General features: G+C 35.7%; 1 protein-coding gene across 2 annotated transcripts in view; it reads right to left on the bottom strand.

The window, feature by feature from the left end:
- Positions 1 to 13,389, bottom strand: part of COQ10B (coenzyme Q10B) — a 71,987-nt gene that overhangs the window by 33,662 nt on the left and 24,936 nt on the right. Inside the window, exon 1 of one of the 2 annotated variants that reach the window (XM_072612796.1) lies at positions 11,228 to 11,361. The exons of the other annotated variant lie outside the window; for it this stretch is intronic. The gene's annotated coding sequence lies outside the window, so the exon portion shown is untranslated. Of the gene's footprint in view, positions 1 to 11,227; positions 11,362 to 13,389 lie in introns of those variants that run through there. 2 annotated transcript variants of the gene reach the window in all.

The following is a 13,389-nucleotide window of genomic DNA, read 5'->3' as shown; positions in this document are numbered from 1 at the left end:
GTGATGATAGTTGCTGACATACAGTCCCTGCTGCTGTATGACTTGAGTTTAAGAATTCTGAGTTGTAGTAGCGTTAAAACCAAAAAGGTGTCTGCACTAAGTCTGGTAACAGTATGGTGAGCTCCTGGGAGCAGAGGGTCACCACGCTGCCTACAGAGAGATGAAGCAGCCCAGGCCAGAAAAACAGAGAGCGAATTGGAAAGGGTCCCCACATGTACAAAATTATTTAAAGCAGCTCTCTTTGTGGTGGCCAAAAACTGGAAATGAAGAGGATGCCCATCAGTTGGGGAATGACTGAATAAACTGTGGTATATGAATGTAATGGAATATTATTGTGCTATAAGAAATGATGAACAGGAAGACTTCAGAGAGGCCTGGAAGGACATATATGAACTGATGCTGAGTGAAAGGAGCAGAACCGGGAGAACTCTGTATACAACAAAAACCCCAGCATGCGAGGAATTTTTCTGGTAGACTTAGTACTTCACTGTAATGCAAGGACCTAAAAAATTCCCAATGGACTCTTGAGGCAAAATGCCTTCCACATCCAGAGAAAGAACTATGGAATTGGATCACAGAATGAAGCAGACCATTTTCTCTTGTGTTATGTTTTGTTTTGTTTTGTTTTATAGTTTCTCTCATTCATTTTAATTCTTCTATTGCAACATGACTAAGGTGAAAATATATTTGATAAGAATGTATGTGTAGAACCTATATAAGATTGCATGCTGTCTTGGGGAGGGAGGTGGAAAGGTAGGGGAGGGAGGGGAAAAATCTAAGGTATATGGAAGAAAACTGAAAACAAATAAAAATAATTTTAAAAAATAAACAAAGAGGGTTAAAGCTTCCGTGCTGATTAGTCAGTGCTTTGGCTGAGAGTGGAAACCCAGACAAAGAAAAGAAAGAAGGAAGGAAAGAAACTATTAAATACTTGTAATAATAATAGTGATAGCAAACATTTCTGTAGTCCTTTAAAGTTTGCAAAGCACTTTATAAATGCCATCTCATTTTGTATCCTCACTACATCCTTGGGAAGAAGGTTCTATTATTAACCCCATTTTGAAGTTGAGGGAAGCGAGGTAGACAGAGGTCTATTATTATATGACTTGCCCAGAGTCATAAAACTAGTAAGCATCTGGGACTGGATTTGAACTTAGACTTTTCTATCTCCAGATCCATTATTCTATCCACTGAACCACTTAGCTGCCTAATTTGTTTTTCTATTAGGTAACCATTGAGAGTAAATCCAACAGAATCACAATACAGGTCTGCCAAACACTATTCTCAATATCTAATGGTCCTATCCGGGATATATATTATTGCTATGTATTTTTATCCAAAAAGCATTATACCAAAGAAGCCTCACAAACAGCCAAAATCCTTGTCTTGAAGGAATCTGCTATTTTATAGTCATGGAATATATAGTCACGAACAAATATATATTGTAGATGAGGGTAATTGGTCTCTAACCACTTGATGCTCCTCCACCTTACTCCAGTTGATATAATCATAGAAGTACAGAAAGCAGGATACAGACAACAGAGATAATGAACAATATTATACTAATATATTAGCAAAGTGAAAAGATTTGTTAACACTGTCATTCAAAGTGTGAAAATATTTTCCTTAATTGAATTGTAAGAGGCAACAACATTGACTCGACAAAGGTTGGCCACTCCCTTGTAGCCTAAGTGACCTCATCCATAAAATGAAAATGTTGGACTAATCAGAGAATCCCTAAGGATTCATAGGAATGTAACCCCCCTTTCCCAAAGACCATCAGTATGGGACTCTCTCCTTATTGGTAGAGATGAAGGGGTATGGTGGAGTTGGAGAGAGTGAGAGATAGAAACAGAGCAATAGCTCCTGCCTCCACCTGTCCCTTTGAGTTCCTCTTTGGGATTCTCCAGGACCAGTCCCTTTGGGACTCTTAGAGCAAGATTTTCCTGGGAATTTCAGACTTGTCCATTCTCTGAGGATAAAGAACTGCTTAAAGAGACAGGAGCCTTTGTAATCAAAGGAGGCATTCCTACTGAGACTGAATGTTACAGTTATGCCCAGGAACTCCATTACAACTATGAGTAAGTTGGAGGTCATACACCCTGTGACCTACAATTGCCATAGATCCAAATTTAGCATTTTCTCTGAATGTGAACAATGTGTTCTAGAAGAACAATTCTGGGATACTTGGGTTGGATAGGAAAGAGTGTACCTCGGACATGCTCTTGAGGTAGACAAAATGACAAGACTGGCAAATAGCCTAAGGAGGATAGCTGCAAAGGCACTGGATACCTTCATAGCAACACGAGCCAGTTATAGTTTCAGCATACATTGTAGGCCTGGCAAGACTGTTGTGGATGCAGACAATTTTTCTCAAATGTCACAGAACACTAGAACCATGGTGATACCAGAAGAAAGTGTGAGAGCAATCTGTGACACTCAGAGGACTACAACTACAAGGAAGTGAGCTTGGGATTCTCACCAGACTGCATGCCAAGTACATATGTGACCTTGTGACATTGAACAGTCTTCGTTGCTACAGTTGGTAGATGACTGGAGGCCAGAGCAAAATGCTGATGAAGGACTAGGAGAAGTAATGAAAGACAAAAGGTAGGGTGATGATCCTCCACGTGTGAAGTTCCAGACAGCAGAAGGCACTTTACTGCTGAAATTAGAGCTATGTGATCCCACACATGGAACCAGGAAGCAGCTAGTGCTACCCAAAGCATACTGCTCAATAGCTATGAATGCCCTACAAGACGACTTTGGATATATGGGTCAAGAAAGGTCCTTAGAGCTGATTAGAAACCAATTTTACAGGCCTAAGATGGCTACAGATGTCACAGGAAGTATAAAACCTCGTGCCAAATGTGTACAAAGGAAAATGTTACCAACTCATGCTGACTATTTGGAGAGCATACATATTAGCAAACGTTTGGAGCTTTTCCCTACTGATTTTCTATCCCTGGAAGGAGATAGTAAAAATATGAGTCATATCTTGGTGGTAACTAACCATCTCAGCAAGTATGCGCAATCATACCTAAACAGAAACCAAAAAACATCTACTGTTTCTAAAGCGTTATGGGAAAAGTATTTTTCAGTATATGGATTTCTTGCTAGGACCCACTGTGATCAAAGCAGAGACTTTGAGAGCCATTTACTCAATGAAATGTAGGCCTAGGATTACTCAATATTACTTCAGAAGATTTCAACTGAACACTGTTGAACATGTTGGGGACTTTGAGACCAGAACAAAAGGCCCAGTAGAGTCAACATATCTCACTTCTAGTACATATATATAATTACACCAGGAGTGATGTTACAGATTTTTCACTACAGTTGCTCATATTCAGGCATGAATCACACCTGCCTTTTCACTTATGTTTTGGTATCTCAGATGAAGGAAATAATGCAATTATTCATACTCAATGCATTTTCCAATTGAAGGAGAATATCTAGTTACAAAATAGCTCCAGAGAATGTAGGAGGCCCTATCAGGACTATTTACCATCATTTGTTGCCCATAGGAAAGTGAGTTGAACTTTCTAATGAACTTTTCTAATGTAGACAAAAATGGATGCTCATCTAGGAAAAGACTGAAGAGACTGTTCACCAACTCTACAAAGATTTGGATAAATGGGTTTCTTTGCTATTCTCTATGTGTATTTGTTACGGACACTGTATTAGATGGGGAAAGGGTCAAGTTTTGGATATAGGGCTTGGGTCCTCCTTCCCTTGTAAAATGACAACGTGATCAGAAGTTAGATGGAACTGAATCATATCCCTTCTCTCTGAGGAGAGCTTCCTGCTTCCCCTCCTAGCAGGAATGAGTCTCCTTTGGAGAAGGGTGAGGGATGAAGAGACTGATGATATCTATTTCGCCTCCCTTCTAGGCACACAACAACAGACCTCACACCGGGGCTCATCCTTTCTTTATCCCTTCAGAGGACTCTCCCTTGGACAGTCCAAAAAGGGACTAGTGGAGGCTGGAGCTTTTTTACTTTTTGCCAGCTCCACCTTGCCCCTCACACAGGGAAGGGTCATCATCTGCATTGATAAAGAGAGAGTGGCACACCAACAGGCTTAGAGACAGGGATTACAATGTGATTTTATCATTTACATTCAGATCGAGGGGATGTCCATCAATTGGGGAATGGCTGAACAAGTTGTGGCAAATGAATGTAATGAAATACTATTGTGCTAATGAGAAATGATGAACAGGTGGACTTCAGAAAAACCTGGAAAGACTTATATGAACTGATGCTGAGTGAAGTAAACAGAACCAGGAGAACATTATACACAGTAATAGCCACGGGGTGTGAGGACTGTTTGAGATAGACTTAGCCCTTCACAACAATCCAAGGTCCGAAAACATTCCCAAAGGACTCATGATGCAAAATACCATCCACATCCAGAGAAAGAACTATGGAACTGGAACGCAGAATGAAGCAGACTATTTTCTCTTGTGTTATGTTTTGTTTTGCTTTGGTTTTTCTCATGGTTTCCCCTATTCATTTCGATTCTTCTATGCAACATGACTAATGTGAAAAATATATTTAATAAGAATATATGTGTAGAACCCATGTAAGATTGTATGCCATCTCAGGGAGGGAGGGGGAGAAAATTTAAAATTTATGGAAGTGATTGTTGAAAACTGAAAATAAATAAATTAATTTTAAAAAATAAATTTTTTAAAAAATTCAATTTAATTCAATTCAGAATGAATGTGAAAAATTATGGCATCATAGATTTAGAGCTGGAACAAACTTTAAAAGCTAACTAGTCTCACCAATTCTCTTATTTTACAGGTGAAAAAACTAAAAGAGTAGTGAAGTGATTTGTCCAAGGTTACCAGAAGCCAGTGGATGTGAACCCACATTCCCAGACTTGAAATGCATAACACTTTTCATTAAACCATGCTGCCTCTAATGACATTGTTTATTATCACCTTGGGCAAAGGGTTCTGTGAGGGAGAAAACTGGAACTTGGCTAAAAAAAAAAAAGGAAAAGAAAAGAAAGAAAGAAATTTTGTACTGACTGTGGATGTCATTTATTCATGCCTATTATCCTAGGTAATTGAAGATTTCATTTGGTTAGCCCTGCTACCCTTCATGTAAGTTCAGGGCCTTATTTTAAGAAGTATTAGTTCACCACAAAATTAAGAGGTGAAGTCACATCAGCCACCTTTGTAAGGAATAACTTTTTCTGTCCTGTCAAGTGCAGTAGCATATGCCATAGACAAAGGAAGCCTTCGAACACATCAGTAACATGCTCATCTAATGTAGGTTATACATGTGCAGTCATGTTAAACATATTTCCACATTTGTTATGTTGTGAAAGAAGAATCAGAACAAAGGGGAAGACCATCAGGAAAAAAAACAGAAAAAAAAAAGAGAAAATAGTATGCTTTGATCTGCATCCAGACTCCCTAGTTCTTTCTCTGGAGGTGGATAGCATTTTCCATCATGAGACTTTTGGAATTGTCTTGGATCATTGTATTGCTGAGAAGAGCTAAGCCTATAATGGTTGATCATCACACAATGTTGCTGTTACTGTGTCCAGTGTTCTCCTGGTTCTACTCACTTCACTCAGCAACAGTTCATGTAAGTCTTTACAGTTTTTTCTGAATCTGCCTGCTCATCATTTTTTATAACACAACAATTTTCCATTACATTCATATACCACAACCTATTCAACCACTCCCCAATTGATAGGCATCCCCTCAATTTCCAATTCTTTGTAACCACAAAGAGTTGCTATAAATATTTTTGTACATATTGGTCTTTTTTCTTTTTTATGATGTCTGTGGGATACAGACCTAGTAGTGATATTGCTGGATTAAAGGGTATACACAGTTTTGTACCCTTTTGGGTATAGTTTCAAATTTCTCTCCAGAGTGGTTGGCTCAGTTCACAACTCCACCAATAATGCATTAGTGTTCCAGTTTTCCCACATCTTCTCCAACATTTATCATTTTCCTTTTCCGCCATATTAGCCAATCTGATAGGTGTGAGGTGATACCTCAGAGTTATTTTAATTTGTATTTCTCTAAATCAATAGTGATTTAGATAATTTTTTCAAATGACTATAAAGAGCTTTAATTTCTTCATATGAAAATTACTTCTTCATATTCTTTGTTGGGAAATAAGTATTTATTAATCCCGTACTATGTGCCAAGTATTATCCTAGATACAAAAACAAATGTGAGAAAGAGTCCCTGCCCTCTAGTTTATATTCTATTGAGGATGGAAAAGGAGGCATATACATTGATAAGTAAATGAAAAAAATCTCATGCAAAATAATTAGCAAATAATTGAGGTAGTGACAGAGTAGGAAAAGAACAGTTAGGAGAATCAGGAGGAAGTTTCTAATACAAGGTAGCACTTGAGCTGAGATTATGAAACAGATTGGCCATCCAGCGGGGTAAGGAGAAGCACGAGGAGGTGTACGTTCCTGGCATGGGGATAACCCATGGATTACTAATATAGAAACTACTATACCTATCTTTGTACATACACATATACATACATATACATATTGACTACTTTATATATCTTGAGTACTATGACAGTTTACCTAGGGCAGAAGGTACAGGTCAGAGACCATATCTTATACTTTATTTCTCTCCCAGCACCTGACACTATGCAGTGAATATTGATTGAATGATGTATTTCTCTTGGGGCAGCCAGAAGCACACATAACTGGGCATGCAGTACTTTTTTGCCAGCGATAATTGATTGGTACTATGTCCAAACTACTAAAACACAGCACAAACATATGCTGTTGTTCAGTTGTGTCCGACTCTTTGTGACCTCATTTGGGTTGTTTTTTTTTTAGTTCAGTTCCACTTTTTTTATTGATACAAAATAGAACTGGACTTATTGTTTTATGGATTACTTAGAATTGGATTAATGTAATTTAATGTAATTAAAGTAACAATTTAGTGTAATTGAGGTAATGGAAAAATACTGATAGTGCATATTAAACTTAAAAGCTATCTCAAATACATAACACACACATACACACACACACACACACACACACACACACACACACACACACACACACACACACCGGGAAAGCTGGTTGTTAAACATTTACCAGTATATCCGTGGTCATATCTACACAGAACCAAAATTTTGGGAGGAAATAAAACTCCATAAATGACTGAGATAAGTTGGGGGATAATACTTTATCCAAATTAGGTTTAATCTTTGTTTCTGTATTTATTTCTGTTGCCTTTCAGTGAGTCTCACGTAGTATCCCCCATATCCAGGCAAAATCTTCATCCTTTCTCATCTGCATTCAGTAAGTCAGTCTCAGTCTAAATACATCATTAAAACTTGAGCATGTTCTACAAATCCATTAAAATAGACTGACAGAGTTGAGTTTAGACATAGACCATAACACAATTTTTCTGTCCTCATTTCTTAGTCAAAACAAGTGCAGGATGAGGCTCAAAACAGACCAGATTTTTAGCTGAAGGTCATTTATATCTTAGCTAAAATAAGCAGCAGGCATCTAGGTGGCACAGTAGATAGAGTGTCAAGCCTACAGCCAGAAAGTTTCATCTTCCTGAGTTCAAAACTGACCTCAGATCCTTATAAGCTATGTGACCCTGGGTAAGTCACTTAACCCTTTTGGCCTCAGTTTCCTCACCTGTAAAATGAACGTGATAAGAAAATGGCAAACCCATTGGGAAAACCCCAAATAGGGTAAAAAAGAATGGGAAACAACTGAACAACAACAAGAAAAAAAGCAGCCCTTCCCAGAAGTTAGCATAAGGTCATTAAAGGACATTATATGATTCATATAAACAGATGTTTTTACACAATATCTCATCCTCATAGAGAGGTGACTTTAATTTCTTGAAATGTTAAGAGTGCAAGTTTTAAAAGATAGTAACAAGCTGGAAATTATAAACCTTGCAAAGATCTCACGTGGACCTAGATTGTGTGTCCATTGACTAAGGATCAGCTTTGCTAAATTATGAGAAGCTTATTACCAGAAGGTTGGTGACCTTCTAGTGACCAAGTGACTAATATTTTTGGCTGTAGGAACTCATTATATAGTCTACAAAGCCTTAAAGGAATTGAAGTCTGCATTGAGGGAGGCAGCACTCACATTCATCTTTTGAAAGAAGAGAAATAATTTTTTACAGTATGCTTTATTTATGCTTTTAAAATGTTATTTTTGTGAAGTCTCAGGTAGTTGGAGGTGTAGCTTTCTTAACTGAACTAATTAAAAAATGTTCGATAAGGTTAAACAAGATTAGGCACATCTTTCTAGAGGTCTGTTCTGGTTGTTATATGTGTCTAATAATAGAAAATTGGGCTTTACTGATGATTTTTATCATTTATACAAATTTTTAAAAATTTTTCTTAGTAATTAGATAGCTAACCTAATCTAAATTTTTGCCACTACTAATCAAGTTAACTTTTATTTTGAACTTAACAAATATCAATAAACATGAATATTTTTGTATTCTAGGAATGGAAAAAAAAGGATTACATATGAAATAATATAGCTTTTTATAAAAAGTATATGTCATAAATGCAGCACATTATCTTGTAAGCTATCATCTCCATTGTCTGTGTTTCCCTTTGAAATATCTTCTTTCCTGTGCATTTAAAAAAATGCTCCATTGACTTCTTTCTTTGGGGTGGGAGGCAGTGAACATTGCTATCCTAACTTCTTTAGAAGTTTGTTTATGGCTTGTTAAATTTCTTCAGAGATTAGTTTAAATTATCTTTTTTTTTGTTCTGCTAATCTGTACGCTATATTTTTGTAAATCTTTCATTAAACTATTTAACTGTGCTGTCATAATTGGACAAAACAGTTTCTAATAACTTCTCTTATTTCCTCTTCACTTGTTATGAATTTTTTTTCATTTTTTATATTGGATTGGCTTCTTTTTAATCTTTTAAGTTAATAGCTAATTTGCTAATGGTTTATCTATTTTTTTTTAAATTCCTAGCTTTATTTATCAGTTCAATGGGAGGGGTTTTTTTTGCTCTCAGTTTTATCTCTTTTTTAAGACTTTAAGATTTCTTTTTATGTGTTAAATTGGAATGGTTTTTAATTTGTTATCTTTCTAGTTGAAATGAATGTTTACACCTAAAAAAGTTTATTTTTTGCATATAGGTGAATAAAGAGTTCTCTGACATATAAACAAAGATGTATAAATTTTATTCCTTTTTGTAAAAATCACTTTTTTTGAAATAGTATTTTCTTCTTTAGCTTTATACTGACAAAATATGTTGAAAAAATTATGACTAGCAATCAGTATAGCAAGTTTTGATAAATTTTGTGCTGAGAAAAATAAGCTCACTCATCACATTAATAGTATCTGTGCTATTCTGTAAATTATAAATGTGAAAATTATAAAGATTTTATCAAAAAATGTGTTACCTTTTGCCTAAGATTTATTTATATAATACTATTGTAATAAATTCTTAACTTTATTTGAATTAAATCTGAGAAAATTATTTACTTTGTTTTGTGATAGTTTTCTGACAATTTTTGGGTACAATTCATATATACATATATACGTACACATGCATACATATATGCATACATCCATATATATATATATGGATGTATGCATATATGTATATATATATAATTTTTACATGAAGTTGAGAAAGCATTGCTCTCATTTCTTTGGAATGAGAGCTTTCACACACACACACACACACACACACACACACACACACACACACACATTTGTCTCCCAGGGATTTGTTTCTTTTTCCCAGATGACTCAGAATTCTGTTAGGGAGAACTGGTTTTTATATAGAAATGCTTTAAAATAATTATTTAATCAACACCAAATCCTTTTTTTTAGGATTACTATTTTGTAATATAATTTGAGATCTAGAAATGCTATTAATCTTTCATTCCTATTTTTTAATTTTTAAAGCTATTTGATACTGATTAAAAAATAGAAGAGTATATCAGTGGAACAAACCCATTAGATAAGGAAGACTCAGCAAAAGTCTAACTCAATCACCCAATGTCTAATTAACATTAAGTTTACTTAGGGAGGAACTCCCTATTTAACAAGAATTACTAGGAAACTGGAAAACAAATTGGCAGAAATTAGGTTTAAACCTACATCTTACACTATAGGATACAATATGCTCAAAATACAAGTCCAAAATTCTATATGAACAGAATATTGAAAGTCATACCAAAAATGTTAGAAGAAAGTGAGGTTAGGTTCCTTTCACACATATAGCTAAGGGTAGAGTTCTTAAACTAACAAGGGGTAAAGGTAATCACAAAAGGGAAAACAGACATATTTGATCACATGAAACTGAAAAGAGATTACATGAAGAGAATCAAGGCAGCTGTCAATTAGGGGGGAAAATCTTTGCATTAAATATCTCTGACAAGAGCCTGATACCCAAGGCACCTAAGGCATTAACCTCAAGAGCCACTCTCAAATGGCTAAGTGCTCATGGGCTATAAATAAACAGTTTTCAAAAGAAGACAAACTGTTGGCATTAACTGTTAACAAAAATTAAAATAACTCTGAGATTTCATCATATACTCAGAAAGTTAGGCCCCCACCCCCTAATGGATTCCATATTAGAGAGAATGGGGACATAGAGTAATATTGATACACTTCTGGAGATACAAATTGGTCCAACCATTTCAGAAAGCAATTTGGAATTATGCTTAAAGAGTTACTAAAATGTTTATACTTCTTTTGACTAGCAACCAATGCATATACTATACCTAGTATATATCTGAGGGTATATGCTAGAGATATAACCCAAGGAATTTAGAGATTATAAAACTCCAATATATGACAAAATATTCATAATAGCACTTTTATGATTTCAAAGACCTGGGAACTGAGAAAATAAAATTGATATTGTCTCCATTTTTGTAATTGAGTCTATTCTGTATCACCATCACCATCTTGTATAATTGCCTAAGTCATGTTTTTTGTCTTTGAGTTATGTTCAAAAGTTCATAGTTTCAGAAGTTCAGTCTTCCTCTCTGAGTTACGTTTAAAAGTTCAGTTTCCTTATAAATCACTTTAATTATTTCTATACCACTAACTGTCCTTGGACTAATTAGAGAAAATCTTTTATTTACATATCAAGTTATTCTTGCAGGTGGACTAAATCAATCAAAATTTCCTAGCCACAAGGTGAAAGGAAGGGTTGCTAGCACCACATTCCTGATTTCCCTCCAACCATACTATCCCCCATACCTATGATGTTTCAAGCTTTGTAATCAACCATATTGTTTTCTTCCTCTATGATGCTTCCTTCTATTTGTTTTGGATGCTTCTCCTTTAGTCTGTAAAAATGATCCTTCAGCCTTCGTTCAAGGTCTTTTGACTTGCTAAGGAGATAAAGACAACTTTTATTGGTAACTTCCAGCCTTACCAATAAATTGAAGGTACTCAGAGCTTTATGCCTGAGTTCACCTTAATTTCAACCAAGACAACTGACAACTATGAAGGGATCAGGGGAAGGAGGATGCTCTTTAGAGCAACCTCTTAGAAGAACCCCCTTCAGAACCCTCCAGTGAAATTTTCACTGAGGTATGGGGGGAATTTCTTCATGGAGGATTGTACCAGAGATCTGATTTGCCCCTTGGTCCCAATTCACACTGTTGAGGTAATTACAACTTTACTTGTTTGTCTTAATGTACTGTGCTATTGAGCCATGATCAAAAGACGTGTCAGGGCACCCCTTTAGGGAAGTCCTAAAGTAAGTCCCAGGCTACTCATTGATGTTCACAGGAGGAGGAGGTTAGGGCATAGGCCTAATTGATTGGACCTATAATTGATGAGAAGGATACTTCCTATTCAGGGTAACTATAATCAGATGACTCTGGAGGAGAAGTGAGGCTGGTGACCTTGCACAGTCCTCCCTCACTCAAAACAAAGTCAAGTGCAAGTCATGTCATCATTTCTCTAATGGCATGGTCTTCTTTGGCAATGAAGGATGAATACAACTTCCCATTCAAAAGAGATTGGGAAAGCCCTTAATAAATCTGGAAACACAAACAAGGGGGTTATGTAAAAAATAGAGCAAAATTGATCTAATATATATAAGAAAAGTGCCAAATCTATCATTAAAAGGGACTTCTACTTGTATGCACTGACTTTTAAGTATTCCTTATCATGTGTTATTATCTGTGTTTGTAAGTTAGACCAGCTTTTTTCTGGGACCTGGCCAGCCAAAGTAGAAATAATGAAAACTTTTTTTCTTCAGAAAGAAAGTCTCTCTTTCTCTTTTAACTCTGATCAAATTAGAAGGTAGACAAGGCACACACCGATAAGTGGGAATCTTTGTTCCCAGCCTGCAGAAATTTATGGCATTATAAACTAATTACAGATTAAATTTGTGACTGAAATGTAATTTCTCTATTGTGAATTTCCAAAATGTGGTTTGAATGTTTTTATAAGTGCTGAAATGTTTTAGTGAGTTTTGAAGTAGCTCTCTGTAGAATTTGTTTTAAGGACAAATGAGAATAGAGCTGGGAAAGATACATGGAAACAACAATTAGACCTTTATGTCTCTTTCCCTAGAGAGTGACAGATTTATTGTTTTAGTGCTGGGGGTGGAGGGAAGGAGGTGAATTCACTAATTAGAGAAAAAAAGAGGGTTTCAGTTTGCAGCTTAAATGTATTTGGTACTTAAGAACTGCCTATTATTAATTTTTTTACTAGAAGTTTATGTGAATAAGGGAGCAACTAAGAGTAAGGAAAATTTAATTTGGAAAAATATTTTGGTGTTACCATTGTATTCTCTTCTGTGAATGACAGAACAGAACTAATTGTTTAGATAAACTAGAAGGTGACCAAAAGAAATTGAGTAAGATCACGTGTTTGCAACAATTAACCAGGGTTGTGCAAGGAATTTTTCTTTTGTCAAATGACAAAGGAGAAATTCAGTGGGGTGAAGATGGTTTCTATAGATAGTCTGGGATATGCTTAAGAAATGAAGACTGGAGGAATTGAGAAAGTTGTAGAGGTGTTGAATCAGGATATGAAAAGAGAATGAGAAAGGTCCAGTTTTAAAGGGCTTTAATCAAAGTTCACTGGAGGGATATACAGAGAAAGGAAGAGAGAAAGTTTAAGCAAGTAGGGTTTGCAAGTAAAGGTGTTTGGAGTTTTGGAAAGAGATTTGATGTAAGTTTTTGATCTCTTTAGAGAAGAAGGATATGAGAAACATTATGTGGTTATCTTTTATGATATGGAAACTATAGTAATATATTTGTGACATGGAATTATTTGAAGATAGTATACTAAGATTCTGTCCTTGAAGGACCATCAGAAGATCATATTTTAGTTCTTATGTGAAGAATATAAAATTCTCATGGAACTTATAAGTAGGAGGACAGGAATGTGAAGCCTTCATA

Source organism: Notamacropus eugenii, chromosome 5 (assembly GCF_028372415.1).
Source record: "Notamacropus eugenii isolate mMacEug1 chromosome 5, mMacEug1.pri_v2, whole genome shotgun sequence".
NCBI classification, from domain to species: domain Eukaryota; kingdom Metazoa; phylum Chordata; class Mammalia; order Diprotodontia; family Macropodidae; genus Notamacropus; species Notamacropus eugenii.
This window is presented reverse-complemented; position numbering and strand designations above follow the sequence as displayed.